The sequence below is a fragment of the Psammomys obesus genome, unplaced genomic scaffold (assembly GCF_907164565.1).
Source record: "Psammomys obesus unplaced genomic scaffold, mPsaObe1.curated_primary_1811, whole genome shotgun sequence".
Lineage (NCBI taxonomy): Eukaryota > Metazoa > Chordata > Mammalia > Rodentia > Muridae > Psammomys > Psammomys obesus.
In genome coordinates, this window is record NW_026591086.1 from 6,641,084 (window position 1) to 6,665,675 (window position 24,592).

A 24,592-nucleotide genomic window follows, 5' to 3' on the forward strand; every position below is an offset into this window, starting at 1 on the left:
ATTTGTTCCTTTATGTTAAGTAATTTTTTTTTATCACTGATTTGTTATTATAGCTCTGCTATGCAGCCACAAACATCAAACTAGATTTAACATTTGGTGCTTCTATATTTACAGTTGTTGTTTTACTTGCCAGACTTTTATTTTGGTAATATGTAGTGACCTGTTTTATCTCTTCTGACAAATTTTGTCTTGAAGTCTACCTTATCAGATATAAATAAGACTGTTCTTGCTTGTTTGGGCCTTTTATTTGTTCGGTCCATTGACTTGCATCCTGTCATACTTGGTGAGTGTGTCTTTACTAGTGAAATGTGTTTCTTAAAGATAGTAAGTAGTTGGATCTCTTTTTTTTTTCAGGTTTATTGAAAATATGACAGAACAGATTTAAATGGCTGCATGTGGTGTTTTGAAATTCATCCCAACTGTGGGCTGAGTGACTTGCAGGTTGGAAAGACTGCCAAAGTCCAGAAGCTTCAGCATTTCCTTGGTGTCAGAATCTACCTCAATAATCTCCTGATCTAGAGCTGAGGCCTCAGGAACATAGTTATCTCTTCTCTCTCTCTCCTTCCTGCATCTTGAGAGGGATACCTCTCCCAGGACCTCTCTGAATCCGCTTCATCAGATGTGTGACATAGCCGGCTATCTTGTTGCGGAGTTTCTTGCTGGGAATAATGGCGATCTCCTCGCACACACGCTTGTTGGTGTGGAAGTCATTACCCAGGCGCGTGTTGCACTTCTCGATGATGACCCGGGTCTTCTTCTTCAGTCTTGGTGCGAACGTGGCCCATGTTGGCGGGTCTCGGTAAAAGAGCGGATCTCATTTTTCATACAAGCATCTATCGCTAATCGTTTTCTCTACTTCTGTTTTGTGTATGGTAGATGCACGTATATGAGTGGAGACCAGAGAAGGACTTTCTTCTTTATTCTCTTAGGATCTCTAACTGGACCTGGAACTAGACCAACAGACAACAATCTCAAATTATTCTCCGGTTTCCAATCCCCACCTCACTGGGATTACAGTGCAGGCAGCCTCACCTGGCTTCTTCTGCAGGTTCTGAGGCTTTGAACTCAGGCTCTTAAACTAGTACAGCAAGTATTCCTAACCACTGAGCCATCTCTACAGACCTTATGTTTTAACTGTTATTGGAACTATCACCTCCATAACCAAAGATGTGTCATATTTCCCCCATGTTTGTGTCACCCTCTTTTCTATATCCTGTGCATTTTTCAAAAAAAAAAATAGTATATGCACTTATGTATCCAGGTACATGATTCCACTGATATAGTGGCATGTGAAGCCCCTTCCAGTATTTTTTGTTCCAAAAATATCATTGTGGAGGTGATTCCCTTTCCCTTTTCAATAGAAATATTTCTAATTTTTAATGAGATATACTGTTCCATTATATACACTGTCCGATAGCCACTATCTGTTCCTTAAATGTTTTGATCTTTTGATATCATTAATATATCCTTAATTGGAATTGGATAGAATCTCCTGTATACATGGAAGTGCACTGTAGCTTAGTTCCTAGAAGTGAAATCACAGTTCAAAAAAGAAATGCAGTTCAAATGCCTGGACTACTGCTTCTTTTTGTTTCGTGTCGTTTTGTTTTGTTTTTGCTACATATACTTTACCAATGTAAAAAATTCATCACGAATACAACAAGTTGACTATTTTCTTTCTCTCACAGAATGATCTGATCATAATATTAGAATCTCTAGCAACAGGTCAAATTAATGATTCTTTGAAATTTTAGCTTTTTTCTTTTTTTATTATTTTTATTATTAGTTACATTTTATTAACTCTGTATCCCAGCTGTATCCCACTCCCTCATTCCCTCCCAATTCCACCCTCCCTCCCTTATCTCCTCCCTGCCCCTTTCCAAGTCCACTGATTGGGGAGGACCTCCTCCCCTGTCATCTGACCATGTTTTATCAGGTACCTTCAGGACTGGCTGCAAAGTCCTCCTCTGTGGCCTAGCAGGACTGCTCCTCCCTTGGAGGGTGGGGAGGTCAAAGAGCCTGCCATTGAGTTCCTGTCAGAAATGGTCCCTGTTCCCTTTACTATGGGAAACCAGTTGCTTACTGAGTTACCATGGGCTTCAACCGAGCAGAGGTTCTAGGTTATATCCACACCTGGTCCTTGGTGGAGTATCAGTCTCAGAAAAGACCCCTGTGCCCAGATATATTTGGTCCTTGTGGAGCTCCTATCCTTTCCACGTCATACTAATTCCCCCATCTTTCATATGATTCCCTGCACTCTGTTCAAAGTTTGGTTATGAGTCTTAGTATCTGCTTTGATACACTGCTATGTAGAGTCTTTCAGAGGCCCTCTGTGGTAGGCTCCTGTCCTGTTACTTGTTTTCTCCTACATCTAATGCACATCCCATTTGTCTTTCTAAGTGAGGACTGATCATCTTACCCCAGGTCCTTTTTGCTCAAGTACACAAGGACAGTTGTTCAACCATGTCTGTAGCAGCTTTATTTGTAATAGCCAGAACCTGGAAACAACCCAGATGTCCATCAACGGAGGAATGGATACAGAAAATATGGTATTTTTACACAATGGAATAATACTCAGCAATCAAAAACAAAGAAATCATGAAATTTGCAGACAAATGGTGGGATCTAGAAAAGATCATTCTGAGTGAGTATCCCAGAAGGAGAAAGACACACATGGTATATACTCGCTTATATAGACCTATAAGATATGATAAACATAATGTAATCTATACACCTAAAGAAGATAAACAAGAAAGCTTTTTTCTTTTTATAAATGAGATAGAATTTTAATACGTGAATGGGAGGTTAATTCTTTTTCTTTTTCTGTAAACTTTGGGCTTATATACTTTGGCTATTTTTACAATAATCATTGAGTCCCTACAGAATCAGAAAAGATATACCTCAACCTGTTTGTGCAAGTGAAGTTCTGACATTTTCCCCGGATCTACCTTGTACATGGCTTTACATACATTGATCTAAATAGCAAATCTATTTGTGGTACTGACCTATATAAGTCCTGTTAAGTATTCTCTATCAACATTACAGGGTCATCAAGGTGGATTTGTAGGTGCATGTACTAGCTGCCTGACAACCAGAGTTAGATACTCAGAGTTCTTTCTAAATAAATCTTTCTGCCAAGGAAATCGAGCTATCCCATGGCTAGAGAACCAGAACAGTAATAAAGCTATGTTATTTTTTTTTTCGAGGTTACACTAAGAAACAGAGACTCGTTCAAAAAAGGGAGGGCATATACACGCATGGACTACACATACAATGTAAATGCCTATGGACCTGAGAGGTTAGGGTCAGATAAAAGGGAGGACCTCCCCCATCAGTGGACTAGGGGAGGGGCAGAGGGGGAGAAGAGGGAGGGAGGGTGGGACTGAGAGGAGACAAGGGAGGGCCTACAGCCAGGGTACAAAAGGAATAAACTGTAATAAATGATAAATCAATTTTAAAAAATAAAAAAACTATCCTATGCGTTGTTTTGGGATGTGACAAATGTCTTAGGACCTTGGAGAATGCATAATCTTAAAGAAACGACCAACACGCCCATACAAGATGCACTAATCTAATAAGGGTAGATTAGACACTCACTACCACGCTTACCACAAAGTAATTGAAATTTTGAGCAATATTTTTAAAAAAATAAAATATTTCCAGCATTGAGATGACTCAGATGTTAAGAAACAGAAAAGTACAAATGAGTGAGTATGGCCTGAGAGACCTTAGCAGATGATGACAGCTGCAGCCACTTCAGTCATTTGCACAATTTCACATGCCTGAAGCATGCTGTGCTATGAACAGCCTGCCAGAAGGACACTGAAGGTCTTTGCAGGCTCTTTCCTCGAGCTGAGAGCCCCGGAAGGAGAGAAGTGCCATGCGTGTGGACATTTCTATCTCAGGAAATGGTTAATACTGCAGTTGTAGTAATGGAGAGGGCGATGGGTCACAGTCCAGGCCTGAGCATCTTCTTTTTTATTATTACTTATTTACTTTACATCCTGATCGTAGCTCCCTCCCTTATCTCCTCCTGGTCCCAGCCTCCCTAGCTCTTTCCCCCATCCCAGTCCCCTAGCCCTCAGAAAGGGGTTCCCTCCTCCCTTACCAACTGACCTCAGACTATCAAGTCTTTCAGGGACTGCCTGAATCCTCTTCTTCTGTGGCCTGACAAGGTTGCCTTGTCGGGGGAGTGATCAAAGAGCAGGTGACAGAGTTCATGTCAGAGACAGATCCTGGTCCCCTTAATAGGTGACACACATGGAGACTGAGCTGCCTATTGGCTACATCTGAGCAGGAGGCCTAGGTCCTCTCCTTGCATGGTCCTTGGTTGGTGCATCAGTCTCCATGGGACTTTCTGGGCCCAGATTTGTTGGCTCTGTCGGGCTTCTTGTAGAGCTCCTGTTCCCCCTGGGTCCTTCTATCACCCCAGTCTTCCATAAGACTCCCTGCGCTTTACCCAAAGTTTGGCAATGAGTCTCAGCAATGAGCATCTTCTTAGCCACCTCTGATGTTGTTAAACTCAAGTCCTAGTGGTGACCTTTCTTATACTTTCTACAAGGTGTGCTTCTCAGTGTTAGCCTACGAAATCACTACAAGGTGAACAAGTATTTCCTAGTAAGAGAGCTTGTGGTTAAGAGGCAGAGATACCATGAAAATAGACTTTAGAAAAAAATGTAGAGAGGGAGATAAGATAGGTTTGGTTTTGAGACAGCGTGGGGCTTCTGTGCTGAAAGAGTTAAAAACAATAGACCTTGGAAAACAGGATTTCACACCATTCTGGTCCAAGGGCATGAGAACCCTGTGTGTAATATAGCAGTACGCTCCCTGCCCTTCCTCTCTTATCTGTGTTGCTCTTGGCCTATTGGTTTTATTCTTCCTTATGATAAGCAAGTATCTTCACACAGAAGATCCTGACAACAAAGAGTTCACAGTCTCACAGCTTCACACTAGAGAATGTGCTTATGCCCCCCCCAACACCTCTAAGTCCCTACAGCTCAATCTACACGCTCAGCACTTAATAAATCATTGTCACCAAGGAAGAACTATCATGATTGCCCCTACTTGAACTGAGTCCATTCCTTCGCCCAGTCCCTGAACTTGGTGAAATGGCTGAGGTCAGGGATACAGAGGCAAGCTATGGGAAACACAGGATGGGAGGCAGAGACGTGGGTACAGTCTGCTGCAGAAAAAGGGAGGGGCTGAGACAGAAGAAAAAGTCATCATCAACCTTAGTAACCACCAGGACAATACTGATTTCATGGGACGTTGTGTTCTGAGTTCTTGATAAATGAACTTGGTGAACTTACAAGTAGGGGACCGCCTATATTTGAATAATGCACAACAGGAGAAAAAGACAGACAATGGCCATGGGAGAAGGTCCATCATATCATTCACCATCTGTTTTTCCCTTGGAGAAAAGGCGTGCCTTTCCTCTGGGTTTCTGGTCGTCCCAACTGAGTTTGCTTCCTTAGTTGATAGGCCAGAGCTAATGCCCTTTAGCTCAAAGCCCAAAGTCAATATGAGTATCAGCAGTGACTGAATGAAGACAGTGTTTACTTTTAACAGAATACAAGATGTTTGTCTTATCTTATTCACAACTCAAAGATTACCATACACAATATCAAAGCTTAAATTAATGCCATACATACATATGATGTGCATATCACATCTATTTCTTTCTTTCTTTCTTTCTTTCTTTCTTTCTTTCTTTCTTTCTTTCTTTCTTTCTTTCTTTCTTTCTCAAGATCCATGGCCCCAGGCTTATATTAGAGCATTCTCTACGATAAATCTTTGTGTGTGGTTATCTGTATCTAATATAGACATCTTTTGTAGAGCAGTAACTATATATAAAAAATGTAGTATATTGTTTATTTATTTTTAGGTCAATGACGAAGTCATATAAACCAGCTCATCTCAAAAGTCTTATGTTTGCCTGGACACATAGCCCTACCACGGGGCAACTGAGGAAGTTCGTCAGCCCTGAAGAAAGACCTTTATAACAACAGTGGGAAAAGTTGCTCGGAAATTCTTGGCAGAGGTGTCTGGAAATATTTTTTTTTTGCAATTATTTTACAAATGTTAAACAAGAGAAATCAAGCACCACAAGGGTTGTTTCTTAAAAGGCACACGCCACAAGTCTAATATCATAACCAAAATATAGTTCTTAACAGCTGCGGAGTCCCAGACACTTCTTAAGGAAAATGTTTGCAGAAAGAAAAAAAATTGTTTGTTTATAAAATTTTTAAATGCCCTTTCTTTTTCCTTTGTTTTCGTTTGTTCTCCCACTGTGGAAGAATGTTGGGATTTCATAACAACAGACAATCAGCTCGCTTTCGATGGAGTCACTTTGGGCAGATATTTCACTATGCAGGAGAAGAGAGTTGGGTAAGAGAATTACTCTTTCTACCCTTGGCAGGGTTCAGACGCTCCCTGGAGCATCTAAGGTGACAGCATGGCTGACACAGGCTGGCATCTTCTTTGAGTCACACGCAGCTGTATACTTTCACTACGCAGAATGGAAGAGTTCTGCTTGCGAGCTACTTTTTTTTTTTTTTTTGCACCCGGTGTTAAACAAATCAGGGTTTTTTTCAAGGAAGAGTCAGCTTTTACTGGAACTCGTCTCAGCCCTTAGCTGAGAGGAAACAGGTCACAAGCCTCACCCAGTCTTCAACCTTTTCTAATGCTGCTTTGGGATGCAGATGTTTTGTTATTTTCTTAGCTGCCGGTGAGAACCCCAGGGAGATTTACATCTGCTTTGTTGCAAATCTAAATTTAGCCTCATTTTGACAGTTTACTTTGGCCCTGAGTCATTTCCGTTAGTCAGATACCTTTACTTGTCCAACTCATCCCATTGGCATGGACAGGGGCCATAGACGGAATTAAAAAGATTCACAGACCCATATGACAACCATTTGAATGCAAATGAAGAAGAGACCTCTGGGAACACCAAATGAGCTGAGTGTATAAACAGAGTTGGGGATAACATTTTGTGTTTCCAATAATTGTCTATATATGCCTTCCCTGTTTAGCAGTGCCTCTTTAAATCATCTATTAGAGAACATACTTAGATGATAACGAATGAATTCAGAAATTTTGAAATGCAGAGAGAAGTAATTGAATGGAATTACTATCTATGCAACAACTCAGTGGTAGTTTCACACGTTTAAACATTTTTCTTTTTAATTTTAGCTAGCTGAGACTGAAGAGTGGGGAAAGTATGCAAACATAAAAGTCATCGAATTAGGGACCAGAAGCTTGTAGCTTTAGTCTTGGCATGAGGTCACAATTCAGAATAGGTTATCTCAGCCATCTACAATTTATTTCTCTACCTTCTGTATGTAAATTTAATGATAGCTTCAGTGATGGCCTTAACACCTAGAGAGTTCACCTAATAACAGTTCTTTTGTGATAATTTAAGTCCTGGGGATTTTCTCTAACTAGTGGTTCATAAATTTGCACTCTACTAGTAAATCATACGGGATCCAATCTCCTTCTGCATTGTGACAATGGCTTATCACAGTCTTGTGGCTTTAGTTTCACAGACCAAAAGAGGAAGAGCTTCTGGAATGATATAAAAACTGAATCTGGAAATAATCTGCTGCTGCTATTCTTTTGAGGCAGAATGGCCTCCAATACCTCCATAGCCAAGGCTAGCCCTAAACTCCAGAATCTTCTGCAACCACCTCCCTCCTGCCAGAAGGAAATGATTCTTTCACGTTTTATTTGCACTCTCCAGCAGTGATTCTCAGTCTTCCTAATGCTGCTACCCTTTAATACCATTCCTCATGTTGGCAGGACCTCCATAAGATTATTTTCATTGCCACTTTATAACTGTAATGTTGCTACTATTATGAATCGTAATGTAAATATTTTTGGAGACAGAGGTTTGACAATGAGGTCGCTATCTACAGGTTAGGAACCACTGTTCTATAGATGAGAATACAGTCAGTCATAGCCATTGAGTGGATAACTTCTTGCTTTAGCCAGAATTTTCATGTCTAGGAAAGTTTTAGTGGCTACAGTTTACTGTCTTCATTCCTGTGGACTTGAGGTAAGATAGAACATCACTGCAATGGACATCTATAGAGGTCACTGAAACAAAAAGAAGGGACAGAAGGGGCCAGGATCAACGTATTTCTTGTATTTCTTTCTAGCGCATACCTACAGAAATCTACTTCCTTCAACAGCACCCCACTTGCAACAGTTCCCCAACTGCCGATAACCTGATTAAATCTGAAATAATCATGACATGGAAGCAATGATTAGGTCAGAGCCCTTATGCTATTTCGCTGGTGGTGCACTTTATGAATGTGCTAAGCGGGCTCATAACGTGACCAATTTGACAACTATTAACCATGGCATACCTCCACTGACTCTGAATATTAGCATATATATATATATATACGTATATATATATATATATACGTGACTCATCCACAGTTTCCTACATACCTTAAACCACTTTTGAGTATTTGTTATTGAGCAGGCTAGCAGCTATAGAATTAAAGACTGAACAGAACCAACCAAGAAAGCGTGAAAAATCAGTCCCCAGGGAAGACAAACGCTTCAGCCTCATATTTGATTTTAGGCATTCCTGGCATGAATACAAATGCCAATGAGGAAACAATCAGCTCAGAACCCTAAACTCTCCACCTTTTCTTCATAGGACGTCACCATTGCTCCTCAAGGACCTGGATGTAGTTTCCAGTCATAGTGACACAGTTGTGTTTACTCACAGCAATGAGGAGGATGGGTCCTTAAAGTGCCTCAAAATTTTTACTTTGCAGTTCTGTGTTTTTTTTTTTTTTAATGTTGGTGATGATTTTTTTTCTGTTTTGTTTTTTTTTTTTAATGAAAAACAAAACACTCATGGATCAAAGTCTTATTTTTATGGGGAGTTTTCCAGAATCTATAAACTATCCACGAAGATAATTCTTCAAACACAAAGTAATTCCAACAGAATAAAACAAAGCTTTGGACTTTGGCCCGTGTTGTCAGGGACAAAGGCGTGTCCCTTAAGAAACTCATTTCTATATCCTGGCCTCATGACTTGAAAGTACCCGTGACTTATATCAGCTGCCAGTCTTCCTGGACTCTAAATTCTAAAAAGTAAGCAATTTTTAAAAGCCTACTAATACTCTCACACCAAGAAAAAAAGACAGAGATCTCTGGGAAATTAATAGCAATCAATATTCATTAAGTATTTTTTTTATGAAGCAATATTATACTTATATGTAGCACATGTAACTGATCATATATATATATATATATATATGTATGTATATATATATATGCAGCCCTCCCTTTGAAAGAAAAGTTACCAAATTTACAGATAGAGACACTAAAGAAAATCCAACTGAAGCATTGTGCCACATATATCTTGGAAAAGAAACCATTCTTCAAACTGTTCTATTTTGGTTGTTGAGCCACATGGCAGCATAGATAGCACTGTCGGCCACTTGCAAACAAAAGAAAAAATGAAGATGAAACATTTGTAAAGAGAATGAAGCATTCATCCTACACACGAGAGACTGCAGAGCCATAGCACAACAATCCGCACATCAAGACGCATCTTCTACATCCTCTTACATGAAGTCAATAGTTTATCTTTATAATATGAAAAGTCTGGACTAAAAATTGACAGTTTATCTTAGAACCATCAGAAAACTGAAAGCTGTGGTTTGCGCAAGTGTCTGTCAGATCTAGGAATTGACAGCCCATGGCCCTGGCTCTAAAACTGGGAAGTAAAAGTCTTCAGGCAGTGAGGTCCGGTTGGGAGGTCCATCACTGCATGCAGTCCCTCAAGGGGAAGGGGATTGTGAAATTCTGATATTTAGCTCCTCTCTGGCTTTGATTCTTGTCTCATGAGGCTGACACTTTTCTTCCATCATGATGTGCTGCCTTGCAGGTGTCAAAATCAATGAGACCCCTCCATCATTGACCAGAATGTCTACAATGAGAGCTAAAGTAAACCTTTCCTCTTTATAAGTCAATTGCGTCAGGTACCACATTATACTGATGAGTAGCTAACTACTCTGTTGATTGCAGAGAAAATTATCAACGGTAAAACTAGTTCAAGTAAGTGGTTTCCAAGAAAAAACAGATGAGATCTGCTTACTCCTAGAACTATAAACTGTAGCGATGGGTGAATAGAAGTTTTGATAAACTGGTAGAGATTGATCTGTACAGACTGGAAGATCATGTTTCTCAACCTGTGGATTTTGACCCCTTTGGATGTCCAATGATCCTTTCACAGCGCTTGTCTAAGATTATAGGAAAACACAGATATTTACATAGCAATTCATAAGAGCAACACAATTACAATTATAAAATAACAATGAAAATAATTTTATGGCGTGGATCAACACAACATGAGGACCTGTGTTGAAAGAGTGCAGCATTAGGAAGGTTGAGAAACGCTTCTATAAGAGAATTCTTAGTGGCAATGACCTTGTAACCCTTCCCTGGCCTTTACTTCCTTACAACTCACATGGTGCTGATGGTAAAGAGCTAAGAAAGCTCTTTTTCATGGCGTTTGTAAAGAAAGAGCAAAGCTAGGGGCTGGGGAGATGGCTCAGTTGGTAAGGTGCTTGCCACACAAGCATGACCATTGGAATTTTTGTTACATTTATTTATTTATTTACTTATTTATTTATTTATTTATTTATTTATTTATTACAGTTTATTCACTTTGTATCCCAGCTGTGGCTTCTTCCCTTGTGCCCTTCCAACCCCTCCCTCCCCACCTCTTCTCCTCCCATTCCCCTCTCCCAGTCCACTGACAGGGGAAGTCCTCCTTCCCCTCCCTCTGACCCTAGCAATTTAGCCAGTCCTGATGAGACCACTGGGATTGTAATTCCTGGAACCTACATAAAAAGATGAGCAGAGCATGCTCATATAATTCTATCACCAGAGAACTAAGTAGAGACACAGTTGGATTCATGAGGTTCCCTGCAAATCGGTGAGCTCCAGGTTCACTGAAAAACTCTGTCTCAAAAAATAAAATAAAATAAAATAAAATAAAATAAAATAAAATAAAATAAAATAAAATAAAATAAAATAAAATAAAATAAAATAAAATAAAATAAAAAGAGAAGAGTGATGGAGGAAGAGAACTGATGACATTAGACTCTGGCTTCAACACGGATGCACACACACATTAAGCACACACAGAGAGACACATAGGCACATGTGTGTACATGCACACACACACACCTACACACCCATACACACCGAAAAACTCAAGAATTTAGATGATTACTTATACTTAAAATATTCTCCACAAAATCTATTCTATTTTTTTTTTGGGGGGGGGAGAAGCCTTCCCCTGAGACTTCTCATTATGAGAGAAGTGAATTTCTCTTGCCCTGCCACTCTCTAGATTTCATTTCACTTAAGGGGACAAAGAGAGCGAATGAACATCCATGAACATAGCCCAAAACACAGCCCTACCAGAGAATGAAACTGTGCTATTTGGAGAGGGACATGTATGTAATTTGTGTGAGTGTGTGGTTATATACATTCCTTCACAGGCATGTTGAGGCCAGATCAAGATATCTGGTGTCTTTCCACACTGCTTTCCACAGGATTAAAGAATTAAAGAATTATATCCCCAAGCCAGATGCCTAGCACTCTATAGGTAGAAGTCTATAAATTCAAGTCTATCCTGGTCTATACATGGACAGTTCCAGGTCATCCAGTGTTAGATTTAAGTCAACAAAGAAGACAACAAGAAGAACTAGGGAAATGGTAAGACTGGCCAGGAGGACTGCAAAAGACCTTAATCACAATACACTCTCTATCCAAATTAACACAGCATGTACACTGAGGACCCATTTAGCTCAGTTTCTCCTTTTTAATACTTAATGTCAGACTTTCAACAACAAACTCCAAAGCATGCTAAAAAGGTAGTAAAACTCTAGTCCAAAGAGGCAAAGTAATGATCAGAAATAGACTCAGATACTGCTATGATTTTGAAATTATCAGACGGGGCTATAAAAATAACTATGATTAATACGCTAAGAGCCTTAATGGAAAAAAAAAGTGGATAGCATGCAAGAACAAATGAGTAATGCAATCAGAGAGATGGAAACTCTAAGAAAAAAAAAAAAAAAGAGGAAATGTTCAAAATCTAGAACACTGTTGGGGGAGTAAGGAATGCCTTTGATGGATTCACCAGTACAGGGGCATGGCTGAAAAAAAGAAGCAGTGAGATTATACATAGGTCAATAAAAACAAACAAACAAACAAACAACAAAAATTCCGGATTGAAATGCAGGCAGAATGAGGGAAGGAGGAGACAAAACACCCAAAGATGACATTCTGAAAAGCTCAATGAAATGTACCTTCCTGCCCTCACTCACAAATACAAATCATCTTAAGTAAACAGTTTTTTAAAAAAAAATAGACACATAAATGTTATCTTGAAGTTGTTTTTAAAGATATACAATGAATGAAAAAAAACTTTATTGAAAACAATTTACTAGAACTTAGTAAGAATGAGAGCCAGTTAATTTATGTTGTAGCCTGTTCCTGTCTTCCCCTCCCAGCCTCAGCTCAATGGATCCTCCACCCTAGGCAGAGAGGTCAAGAGGCCAGGGCTCCCTCTACCTTGCCCCATCAAAGTTTACCCTGTCCTAACCAGGCAAGGCTCATCAATGAGTCCTGTCTTCTGAGCTGTTCCCCAAGGTGAAGAAGATGTATCTTGGCTGAGTTTAATCAAAAGAGCTGTATACCCACACTCCACTCCAAGATCACAGGCACTAGGGTTGAAGGCAGGATTTGAAAATCCTCTCCACACTCCATTTGTAGAGGAGATTTTCCTTATAGGAAAAGTGTCAGGCAAGTCAAGACAAGACACTGGAGGCTAGCCCAGCAGCACCCAGGACAGCCGCTCACAGACTGAACAGGTAGACTGGGGGCTTCTAAGGAAAATATGCTGTAGTACCCTCCAGAGAAAATAGCTTTGCTTATTTGCTTGGTTTTGTTTGAAATAATATGGGAAGCTCAACTGTAAAGGACAATTGAAACTAGCGAAACTGCCAACCACAGGCCAATTCTGCAGGCACAGAGAAAAACACAGCTGAGAATGTTTTACTGAATTAAAGATGCTAAGCAAGGAAAGATATTTTCCTCGGTGGTGTAGACACTGATACTCAGGCTCTTGTAAACAATCTCTGGACCATACTCCTCTATGGAATCCTAATTGAACACATTGAGACAGACAGACAGACACACATACATACATGGACTGATTGAGAAAAGGAAGGAGATAGTAAAAGTAGTCAAAAAACAAGGGAAGGCAATGCTGGGGGTGAATATAATCAAAATACATTATATACAATGTATTTATTACAATGAAACATGTTGATTTTGTAACAATAGTTTGTTTTATATGAAGTGTGTGTGTGTGCGCGCTTGGGCATGCATGTGTGAGTATGGGTATTCAAGAAGACCACATCACTACATTCTCCTGATGTTGGAGCTACAGGTGGTTTTAAGTCACTTGATATGGGTTCTAGGAACTGACCTTGGATTCTCGAAAATAGTATTGTGATCTTAACTCTCCAGCCCAACATATTTTTATGTTAAAACATGCTACTATTTTCTCACGGCATACAATAGTTTTATAGCATATACAACCAACCTCAGTCATCATCCCTGAAATCTATCCTTACAAAATATATTTAGTGCAGACTATTGAATGATTATTTCCTTGGGAGATTTTTTTTTAAACAACTACAAAAGTCCACCTATTGTCCTTGAAGATGATTAGGTTCAGGGTGATATCCAATAAAGAAGATAGTTGAGCAAGGAGATTATAGTAAGAGTGATAGTCAAATAAAATCATGGGTTAAGCTCTTATCCTCACAGAGACCTATACAAAGCCAAGACTTGCATTTTTCAGTAGACATATCGAAGTCTTCACATTGTGGGAGAAACATAGAGTTCACTAACAGGGATTAGACACAAGTACCACATTAACTGCAGTGTTCAGTCTTTAACAAAAATATGACACAATAAAGCAGTGGTTCTGATCCTTCCTAATGCTGCCACTTTGTAATAGTTTCCCACATTGTGGTGACTCAGTTATGCTGTTGCCACTTCATAACTGTCCTTTTAGTGCTGCTATGAGTAGTAATGTAAATAACCCAAAGGAGTCTTGACCCACAATTTGAGAACCACTGCAATAAAGGAATAGTTATGTATCAAACACACAGAACTGTGAGCAGAGGTAGGTGCAGATATTAGAGTTACTGAAGACCTCCAAGCAATCAATATGGTTAAGAAACTGAATGGCTTGTAGAACAAATGATGATATGATCTGGGTTCTTGCTTCTTACAACCTTATGGTAAAACTGAATTCTTAAAGTCCAGTGTTAATGGTGTTTGCAGGCAAAATACTGGAGCGCTCATCAAGTGATCCCTGGTATGGGGACCTCATAGCATTAGGAGATTAGTAAAGGGAAGGACACAGGCCCAAGCTTGCTCTCCCTATGCCCTGTCTTATGATCCAGCAGGAAGGGCGTCGCCTGGTGTCAGTGTTATGATCTTGGACATCTATAGCAATAAGCTAAATAACCCATCTTTGTTCTTTATAAATTTACCTACATTCTAGTATTCACTTACATCAAGAGAAAATGCAGTTAGGTGAATGGTATCAATAAAAAGAGGAAATTAGTTTTAAAAAAAGAACAAAATGGAAACATCAAAGTTAAAGGGAAATAAAATAAAAATTCATTGAGGGGCTCAATAATAGATTTGAGATGGCAACAGAAACAATCAGCAAACCAAAAAATATTTTTATGAAATTCAAAGGGCAAAGAGGCAAATGTAAAAAAAAAATTAAGAGCCTCAAAAAAAGCAGACACCTCTCAGTATTTGTACCAGCAAATATTTTATGAAAATAATAAGAGAAATGAGAATAAAATATGTGAAATAAAAATTTTTTAGAAAAACTTAAACCTGTACATTGGTCTGAACATATCATAGAAAAAATACTGAAAGAGAATTCTCAATATAGGAATATGGAATGGCAGAGAAACACTTAAAGAAATACTCAACATCCCTAGTCATCAGGGAAATGCAAATCAAAACAACCCTGAGATTTCACCTTATAGCCATCAGAATGGCTTGGATCAAAAAAGCTCAAGTGAGAACACATGCTGAAGAGAATGTGGAGAAAGGGGAACAAATCAAGTAATCCAATTAAAAAATGGGGTAGAGAGCTAAACTGAGAATTCTCAATAGAGGAATATTGAATGATAGATAGAGAAATACTTAAAGAAATGCTTAACATTCTTAGTCATCAGAGAAATACAAATAGAGACGACCCTGAAATTTCACCTTACACCCACCACAATGGCTAAAATCAAAAACTCAAGTGACAACACATGCTGGAGAAGATGTGGAGAAAGGGGAATCCTCTTCCATTGCTGGTGGGAATGTAAACTTGTACAACCACTTTGGAAATCAATTTGGCACTGTCGCAGACAATTAGGAACAGTGCTTCCTCAAGATCTAGCTATACTACTCCTAGGCATATATCCAAAAGATGCTCAAGTACACAATAAGGACATTTGCTCAACCATGTTTGTAGCAGCTTTATTTGTTATAGCCAGAATCTGAAAAAATAAAATAAAAAATAAAACAGATGTCCCTCAACTGAGGAATGGATACAGAAATTGTGGTACATTTACACAATGGAATACTACTCAGCAATTAAAAACAAGGAAATTATGAAATTTGCAGGCAAGTGGTGGGAACTAGAAAATAACATCCTGAGTGAGTTATCCCAGAAGCAGAAACACACACATCATATATGCTCACTTATAAGTGGATATTGGACATATAATATTGGATGGACATACTAAAATTGTACACCTAAAGAAACTAAGCAAGAAGGAGGACCCTGGATAAGATGATCAATCCTCATGCATAAAGACAAAGGGGATGGACATCATAAAAGGGAGAAAACAGGCAACAGAACAAGATCCTACCACAGAGAGCTGTTGAAAGACTCTACCCAGCAAGGTATTCAAGGAGATGCTGAGAGTCATAGCCAATATTTGGGCAAAGTGCAGGGAATCTTATGAAAGAAAGGGAGATAAGAAGACCTGGAGAAGACAGGAGCTCCACAAGGAGAGCAACAGATCAAAAAATTGTGGGCCCAGGGCTCTTTTCTGAGACTGATACTCCAACCAAGGACCGTGCATGGAGATAACCTAGAACCCCTGCACTGATGTAACCCATGGCAGCTCTGTCTCCCTAGTAATGGGAACAGGAACTGTCTCTGACACCTCCCCCTGCTAGGGGAGGAGCCTTACCAGGCCACAGAGGAAGACAATGCAGCCAGTCCTGATGAGATCTGATAGGCTAGGGTCAGATGGAAGGGGAGGAAGACCTTCCCTATCAGTGGACTTGGAGAGGGGCATGGGAAGAGATGAGGGAGGGAGGGTAGGATTGGGACTGGATAAAGGAGGGGGCTACAGTGGGGACACAAAGTGAATAAACTATAGTTTATAAAAATATAAATAAATTTTGAGAAAGAAAATATTTCAAAAAGGAAAAGCCCTTCCCACATAAAGACTCACAGCTGAGCTCCCATCAGGAACAATGGAGGTCAGAAGTGAAACAACATGTTAATTAAATGTAAGTAAGTAAAATATTGAAAACACGATGCAGTTTCTTCTGACTGCTGGTGTCAAAATGTATAAGGAAAGAGACAACTAGAACCTAAAGATCTGGAAATTCTCACCCTGTCTACAGAAAATGAAAGGCTTTGCACAGCTCAAATGCAAGCACACGGAAGAAAGAGAACCAGAATATCCACAGCATTAGCACAGACCGCACTAGGAACCTTTGCTGTAGCTTCACTTTATTCTAGATATAAAAGCCAGAATGGGTTGGGAGATGAGCGGCAGGTGATTAAAATGTCCTTCAGAGACTGAAAAAAAATCTGGAGTACAGAGTCAAACAGAAGAGTAATGGGTCTTAATAGGGAAAGATCACAACCATAACTCGTTCTCTTAGGAAGATAGCTGGACCTATGTAGGCTTTCTTCCAATTTGCAGAAGAAAGAAACCAAACAGGCCCAGCACCCTCTGGAATCACCTTGTGGTTATATTCATGACCAACATCTGACTTCCAAGGTATCTTTGAGAAGATTTGGTGTTTTACAAAACATGTACTATTTTAAATTTTGCCCTGATGCTGGGTGGAAATAAAGATTAGCTATTTCCTTTGAACTCTATATATTGTATCTATATGTTGGAAGGTGAAAGAAATTCTTTGTCAATAAAACCAATAGTCCTTAGTTTACAGAATGTTGTCCTCATTGGCTTGGAAGATGCTTACTATCCTCTGGCTTTAATTTTAATCATCTTCTTCATCATTCTACATCTGTGTATTCACTCATTTTTCTCATATCTTTCTAATTTTGTTTCAACTTGCAACCGTTTAAAAATGATGAGTTGATTTTATTTGCATTTGTTCTTATAAATTGTTGACTGCTGTTCTCTAGATAGGTACTTTAAAATTTCTGTCTTATGCAAATGGCCTCCTGTTTTATATAGTATGCATGTTATTTTTATATCTACTCACTAGTTTTAAGATCTGCTGACTATTGTGTAATTTTTCAACTCTGTTCACTTTATCACATCTTACTAACTGTTCCCTCAGTGATAAATATCTTCATCATTTTCAATATCCATAAACACTGTTGCAGGAAAATACTAATGGGTATGTGAGTTCCTCTGGGATTGTATTCCTCAGAGCAGGATTCTTGGCTCATAAGGAATATACTCATTTGATTAGACTAAGATATTAGTTATATAAAGAGCTTTGCTAAGCTTTTTCATCAGTCCTATCTAAAACCCATTTGGTCTTGAGCATTATTGGCTCTGATCAGGGAATAATCCTCATATGTGAGCTTTACAAGACCATGCTAGGCAACCTTGACCTTCTTCCAATAAAACATCTTTTACATATACATACCTAATTTGAAAATTTAGGCTATGCTCTACATACTATACTCAGCTGAGGCTTTTGCTGCCAGACAAATGCATCATAGCAAGAAACAATAGAACAAACACACCAGAATTTCAAGGCCTACTGACAGCTGAAACCCCAACGGGCTCTATGTGCACACAGGACTAGGCTGTATGTATGGTCTGAACCATGAAGATCTACGCAAGACATTGTGACTTTAAGTGGTGCCCTCACAAACTTCTACTGGCTCTTTCAGTCAGAGCAGAGCGTAAACAGCAAACCCGAAAATGTCATCAACCTTGTCTTAGTCAAGAGCCAAAAACATCCCAACCTCCATATACCCTCAAAGGTTAAAGCAGTGTGCTTCCATTCTGTCTTTGGCAACCTCTATTTCCATATTTGTCTTCCAGTTCTTGGTCAAATCAGGTGAAGACACAAAAGAGATGTGTATATACTTTTTAAGAAACATTGACTTTATCAGCAATTCCAGAAAATTCCAGCTTAGCAAGCATTTTACCCCCTTCTGCCATAGCAATGGGCCCTTCAGCAAGTGTGCCTATGGACCTATGGACTGACTCGGCAGAACAATCAAGTCACAGTTAACTAAATGTAGAGTCTCCTCTGCCTTATCAACTCTAGTTGAAAGCCATTCAATTAAGGTTCTAATTTAAGCTCCAACATTTGATGATTATCAGTATTATCATGAGTTTACTTTTAAAAAATATTTCATTGAATTAACCTCATCAATTGTACCTGTATTACATCAAAAAGCAATTCAATGAGTTGTGTGTGAGTTGAAGGGAGCTGGAGACAAGAGCAGAGGCTGAACATGATATCTAACAAGATGGCCGGGCTGCCATGCAAGAGCATCCAGGAAACCCAAAGCAGAACCAGATGAGAACAACACCCATTATTTTCACGTGGTCATTTCTGGCTCCCAAGATTTCTCCTTTGAGGGATAGACTTTTAAACATGAACTATTTTTTTCCAGAAGTATACCCAATGGACACAACTAAAGTATACTTCATGGCCAAAATTTATCATCCTAATGTTGACAAACTGTTAAGAATATGTTCAGATATTTTGAAAGATAGGTCATCTCCATCACTGCAGATCCATACAGTTTGGCTACCAATCCAGGCTTTTTTACTTGCTCCTTATCCAGATGATGTGTTAGCAAATGATGTAGCTGAGTCATGAAAGACCAGCAAAGCCAAAGCCATAGAAACATTGAGAGCATGGATTAGTCTGTATGCCATGAATAACATTTAACTTGATCAGATCATCAAGTGTGCATCACTCCTGTTCTACCAAGATTCCTTTTGTTGTTGTTGTTCACATTTAACAAACACAGTCTTGGAAACATTACAGATTAAAAGCCCAAGATCTTTATCTTTGGTGAGTACATGCACATTGGCAAATATAGGTCTTGTCCTGGTTCACTGTGACAAAGCTTGAGCAGAAGCTGAAAATATCATCCCAGTTGCTATGAAATGTTTAACAGGAGTGACTCTCTGCTTTGATTCACTTCCTCATCATGAATGAAGGAAGTTGTCAAGGTTAGATACCAGAGGTACATATGCTTTGTTATATTTTTTAGGGGGAAGTAGTTTTAATTTAATTTAGTTTTGCGGTCTCCTTTCTTCCCTTCCCCTTGCTTATGGTATCTCATTGCAATGGATAAATGCTGCTAGCCAAGTTTTAAGAATATACTCTCTACACAAGTCTAATGTTAGATGTTGTAGAAGAGCGGGCTTGATTGCCTGAACCAACATGGGAATATTAAATAAACACCACAGCACTCACCAATAACACTGTGACTTTGCTGTCAACTTTAGATTCTCACCCTCACAAAAAAAAAAAAGAAAATAGAAGGAGAAGGAAGAGGAGGAGAAGAAAAAAAAAAAAAAGAAAGCAGAAAGCTTGTGACCAATTTGAATGGCTTGTCTAGAAACTTCTGTAAATCTTATGTTTTAGTAAAACATTTTTGTTATTCTAAGAGAAAAAGGGAATTCACCTACAAGTGTTGTCAACATTACAAAAGAATCCAGGATTACAATAGTATCCTTCCCAGTGACCCTGCAGGCATACCTCAAGGGCCAAGCTTCTGTCGATCATGCAAGACGCTGTGAAACTAGCTATCCATTGTGTATGACACCACAAGGCTTTATGGGCATACATCAGTTGGTGAGTCTAATTTTAATGAAATGACCATTTTCCCTTCCAGTGTGAAAACAAACTGAGCCTAATAGGCTCCTCTATTTAAATAACTTCCCTGTCACTCACACAAGTATTTTTACTTATGCATCAGGTCTTGATGGTTAAGAAGGATGTAGGTAAACTGTGTTGTTTTGTTTTGTTTTTAATTTGAAAATTTCCATTCATTAAAGGCGATCTTAGGCAGTCAATAATCCATCTTTGCGCTTCTACTATCAGGATCCAAGCCATGTTGTGGAGCTTCTACCATTTCCATCCTCCCCTGTTGCAGTTTCCTGTCTGTTTCGTACCATGCCCTTTCCTATCTGTGTTCCCTAGTAGACTGACCTACTGCTTATAGGACATAATTGTCTGCTTTTGACCGTCCAGGCTTTTAAATTATCTTTACCTTTATGCATAATTGAAGTCCACTTCAATGGGCCAATAACAATTTCTCAATAATTTTTTTTTATCTTCATGGAAGAAGATTTTACTTGTCCGAAGAATGATCGAGCTAGTTTCATGGAGAGATCTTGCTGAGTGTTTTGGCAATGATGGCTTGCACACTAGATGTGCTGCTGACATAAAGTGGTTGTTGCCTAAAATTTGAGTTCCTATCTTGGGCAGTGGTGGATTTCCAAGGAGAAAAATGCTGCTAGTAGGGTCATTAGTAAGCCCAAGATTCAGTTTAGTTTAAGTGTCTTCAGTGTAGATGTGAGCTTTGCAGAATATGGTACTTTTGAACACAGGTTAAAAATAGATTCTTTGGTTAAATCATACATAAATATATAAAGAGGAATTTTAAGCTGAAATAATTTTAGGTCTCTAAGGTTAGAAAAAGTTGCTTTAGGCATCAGATAAGCAAGTACAAACCCAGAAGGAAAAATCCAAACAGAAAAACACATCGGTTGTACATACACTTGCCACCTTTAGGCGGGCCTAAATCTGATCATCTTGTAAGGGCCTAGAGCTGTATTTAGTCTCTGATGTCTCTGTGTTGGATAGGACGGTTTTAAGTCACAATTCAACCCTCTGACAGAGTTGTATCCACTGTTTCCTTTCTCAAATCCCATGAAGTGAAGGTTCGGAGGCTGTTTTGGGTTCGCTTTACGAATCCTGAAATCCATCCACAAAGTTAAGTGAAGATAGCTTCCCCTCTAAAGAAGAAGACCTTAATGGGCACAAGTACTTTCTACTCCACTGCCATCTTGGAGTTCACAAAGTTTCTTTCACCTTGCTGTCATCGAAGGCCCATTTTCCAAACCAGTCGCTAAGCTCCTACTCCAAAATCCTAGCTGTAGCCACTGGGCGGCAGTAAGAGACTTCTGTCAGAAACTCCCATCGGCTTTAGCTGCAAGTACCAACAAAATCTTCCCCCAAATCACCACCCGTCAGTTCCGGTTGGCAATCCTCAGCAGCCAGGGTGGATCAGCTTGCCTCGGAGCCTATGCTGGGCCTTATGTGATAACATAAAGACCTGTAGATAATAGCTGTATTTAAAAAGATTTGTCTAGACACTTTCCCGTGTATCTAACGCGGTTGCAAATTAGTCATGTGGGACCAGGGAGATCTGTGGATTTCCTCTCCAGTATGTTTAGTCAAATAGGGAAGGAGGAGCTGTTCTATGTCAGTGGATTTGAATAATGGAAGTCTCACCATTTGGGCATCCCTGAGATTGTAGAGAAGAGAGAAGGAATGAAACAATGGCTACTCATAATTTGCACTTGGAAGTTTTCCCTTTGAAGTCTCCTATCATTTGTGACTGAAGCCATCACATCCTGATAATGTAATTACAATGCCCATTAACAGTTAGTTTATGGGTTTAAGTAAGAGTGCCTAGCAATCTGAGAAAGCTTATAGCCCACAGGCTATTTCACCCTTACCAATGCAAATGCACCCCAGCTCCCCCCCACACACACCTGTTCCTGGCAGAGGACTATGAAGGGGGGGGATTCCAAGAGGCTCTCAAACCCATTAGAGTCAGAATACAAACCCTGAACATTTTAGGTCCACTTGGCCCTGAAGATATGTTAGTCTCTTCTTCTGCGTAAAATACGCAGATGTTTCGTGCAGGAAGTGTAAGAGTCAGGCAGTGAGACTGTCTTGGTCATTTTATAAACACAAGTTAGCATGGGGTGTCAGTAACATAACAGCAGGCTGTCATCTCCCCTTTCTCCTTATACCTGTAGTTCTTAATCAGCCCGAAAAACGCATTTTATCTGTTGTATAGGAGGTCTCTCACTAACTCTAAACACACAAGGGGACTGAGCAAGGCTGTCTTTCCAACAGCATAGGTGGCCAAGGCATACAGTTGATCACTGCACAGTATTTCAGTGCTGTGGAGAATTCCATGCAATAGCTAAGAGTTGAGCAGTTCCCACTTTGAAGGTACAAGCTAAGTAGTCTTATTTTTATGCAATTTATCAGAATTGGAGTTTCCCTCAAAACATATTTCTCCAGAAGACCAGTGTAACGTCACATCTGACCCCCCTCAAATGTGACTTCCATTTCAAAATCAGTTTGCAAAGGCATCTGCAAGGTGGGTGTAAAAACGGGTTCAGATTGGAGCTTAACCCCTTAGCAACCGGTCTGATGCCAGACCAAGCATGTGGGTTTCATCTTTCATGAGCAGATCCAAACCTTTACCGCCTAAGCAGCTTCGCCCTGCCTCTCTATGAGCTACGCGCTTCAGCTGGGGCAGGGGCAGCCGGCTACATACCCACTCTTGTCTGACTTCCTCTGCATTTAAATCTCCTTCGTTACCCACTCAGTGATCATCCCAAGTGCTGATGAGCAAACGCAAGCGTGTGCATGGAAGTGTGCCTTGAAGGACAGGGTGCTAGAGAATGTAGATGCCTGGAATGTGGGACAGGAGGGTGAAGGTGCAGGAGGGGGTGAGGGCACTGGCACTATTTGCAGGCACAATGCACATGCACAGATTCCCTGAATACCTCAGTGACCTGCAGGCCTGTCATACTGTCCTTCTGGTATTCAGCTTTGTCTGGGCTCCAGGAATTATTTGCCTGAACTCCACTGGGAGACCCATAGAACAGGGCCTTCGATGTTGAGAATGCTGTCCCAAGGATCCCTATTTTTCCCACAGTGGGGTTGTGGATGGGAGGGATCTGATGTCTGGCTGTTAGCATAAAAGGACCCTGGATCTGGGGCTCTGCATGCACTCACTTGAAGTCGCACTCACTTACTCTCAGGCCTAATCGGAAGGCACAGGGGTTTTTCCCTGTTCTCTATTCTCAGATTTGGGCCCACAGGGGCAAATGAAAGTGTAGGAGATCTGTACTTGGGTCAACCGCCTCTGCTGTCTCAGTCTTTGAGCATGGAGGCTTCTCCTTGGGGCAGCCACAGCCTGCCACAGCTGCAGACCTGGGGGCCTATACAGCCACTGCCTCTGCTATCTCAGTCACTAAGCGTGGAGGCTCTTGTCTGGGGCAGTGGCCACTGCCTACCACCTTCACCAAGCAGGGAGGTCAGTGCCTGGGGCAAGGGGAAATGCAAGGGTGTTGATTATTCGCCACTCTCAGGCCCCGGGGACATCCACGGGTGACCGATGTCCAAACTGGCCCAGCTCAAGGGTTGTCCCCTCTTACCCAGGAAGACTCAATGTGGATGTTCTGGCTTTACCTGCCCTCCCCCCCCCCCCACCTCACCAATTTCGGAATTTCAGACCCTGTGCCCCTCAGATATGCCTTCTGCCTTCTTGGTCTCCCCAAGTATATACTTTTCTTAACTTCAATTTGTTGCCTAAGATTTTTTTTTTTTTTTTTTTTTACATCAGAGGCAGTAGTAAAACCATTTTTACCTAACCCTGCTAAACAATCTATTTTTCCAAATTCTTTCTCAGGGTAATGGTGTGGTTATTGCTAACAATCTGCATCTCTAAGTTAAGTTCTTTCTGAGGGTGGCGGTTGGATCATTCATCTGCTCCAGTAGCAATCCCTAAAAGAGCAAGCATTATTATTGTAAGTGACAGTGATACTGCTCAGTGAGGGGCTCAAAGCTCCCTTTGAGTACTTACATAATTCATATATTAGGAAGATTATAAGGACCTTTAGGATAACAAGCACAGCTATGCTCCATAACAGCATGAAATCCTTGGGACATGTAATTCTTAAGGTTCTGCCACTCTAAGACACACCTATCATGGCCTTGCTAACTGGTGGGTCAGATTCCATGAGTTCTAAAGATGTTTTGCTGTTCCTCTTGTGAGGCCCCCCAACATATGTGCAAAGAATCTTGGAGAAAAAAACTACTCCTCAAAGCTCTTGGTGGCTTGTTACCTGGTCAAGACCAGGAATCAAGCTGGGTGTGCTATTTGCAAAGCATTAGTGAAGAAACTGACCTGATAGATCATGTTGTGGGCCTTAGCAGCACACCATAAGTCCATAAA

At 40.2% G+C, this 24,592-nt stretch overlaps 1 pseudogene; it reads right to left on the reverse strand.

Annotated features, from left to right (window-relative positions):
- Positions 1-381: 381 nt before the first annotated feature.
- Positions 382-785, reverse strand: LOC129678969 (40S ribosomal protein S17-like; annotated as a pseudogene).
- Positions 786-24,592: the final 23,807 nt, after the last annotated feature.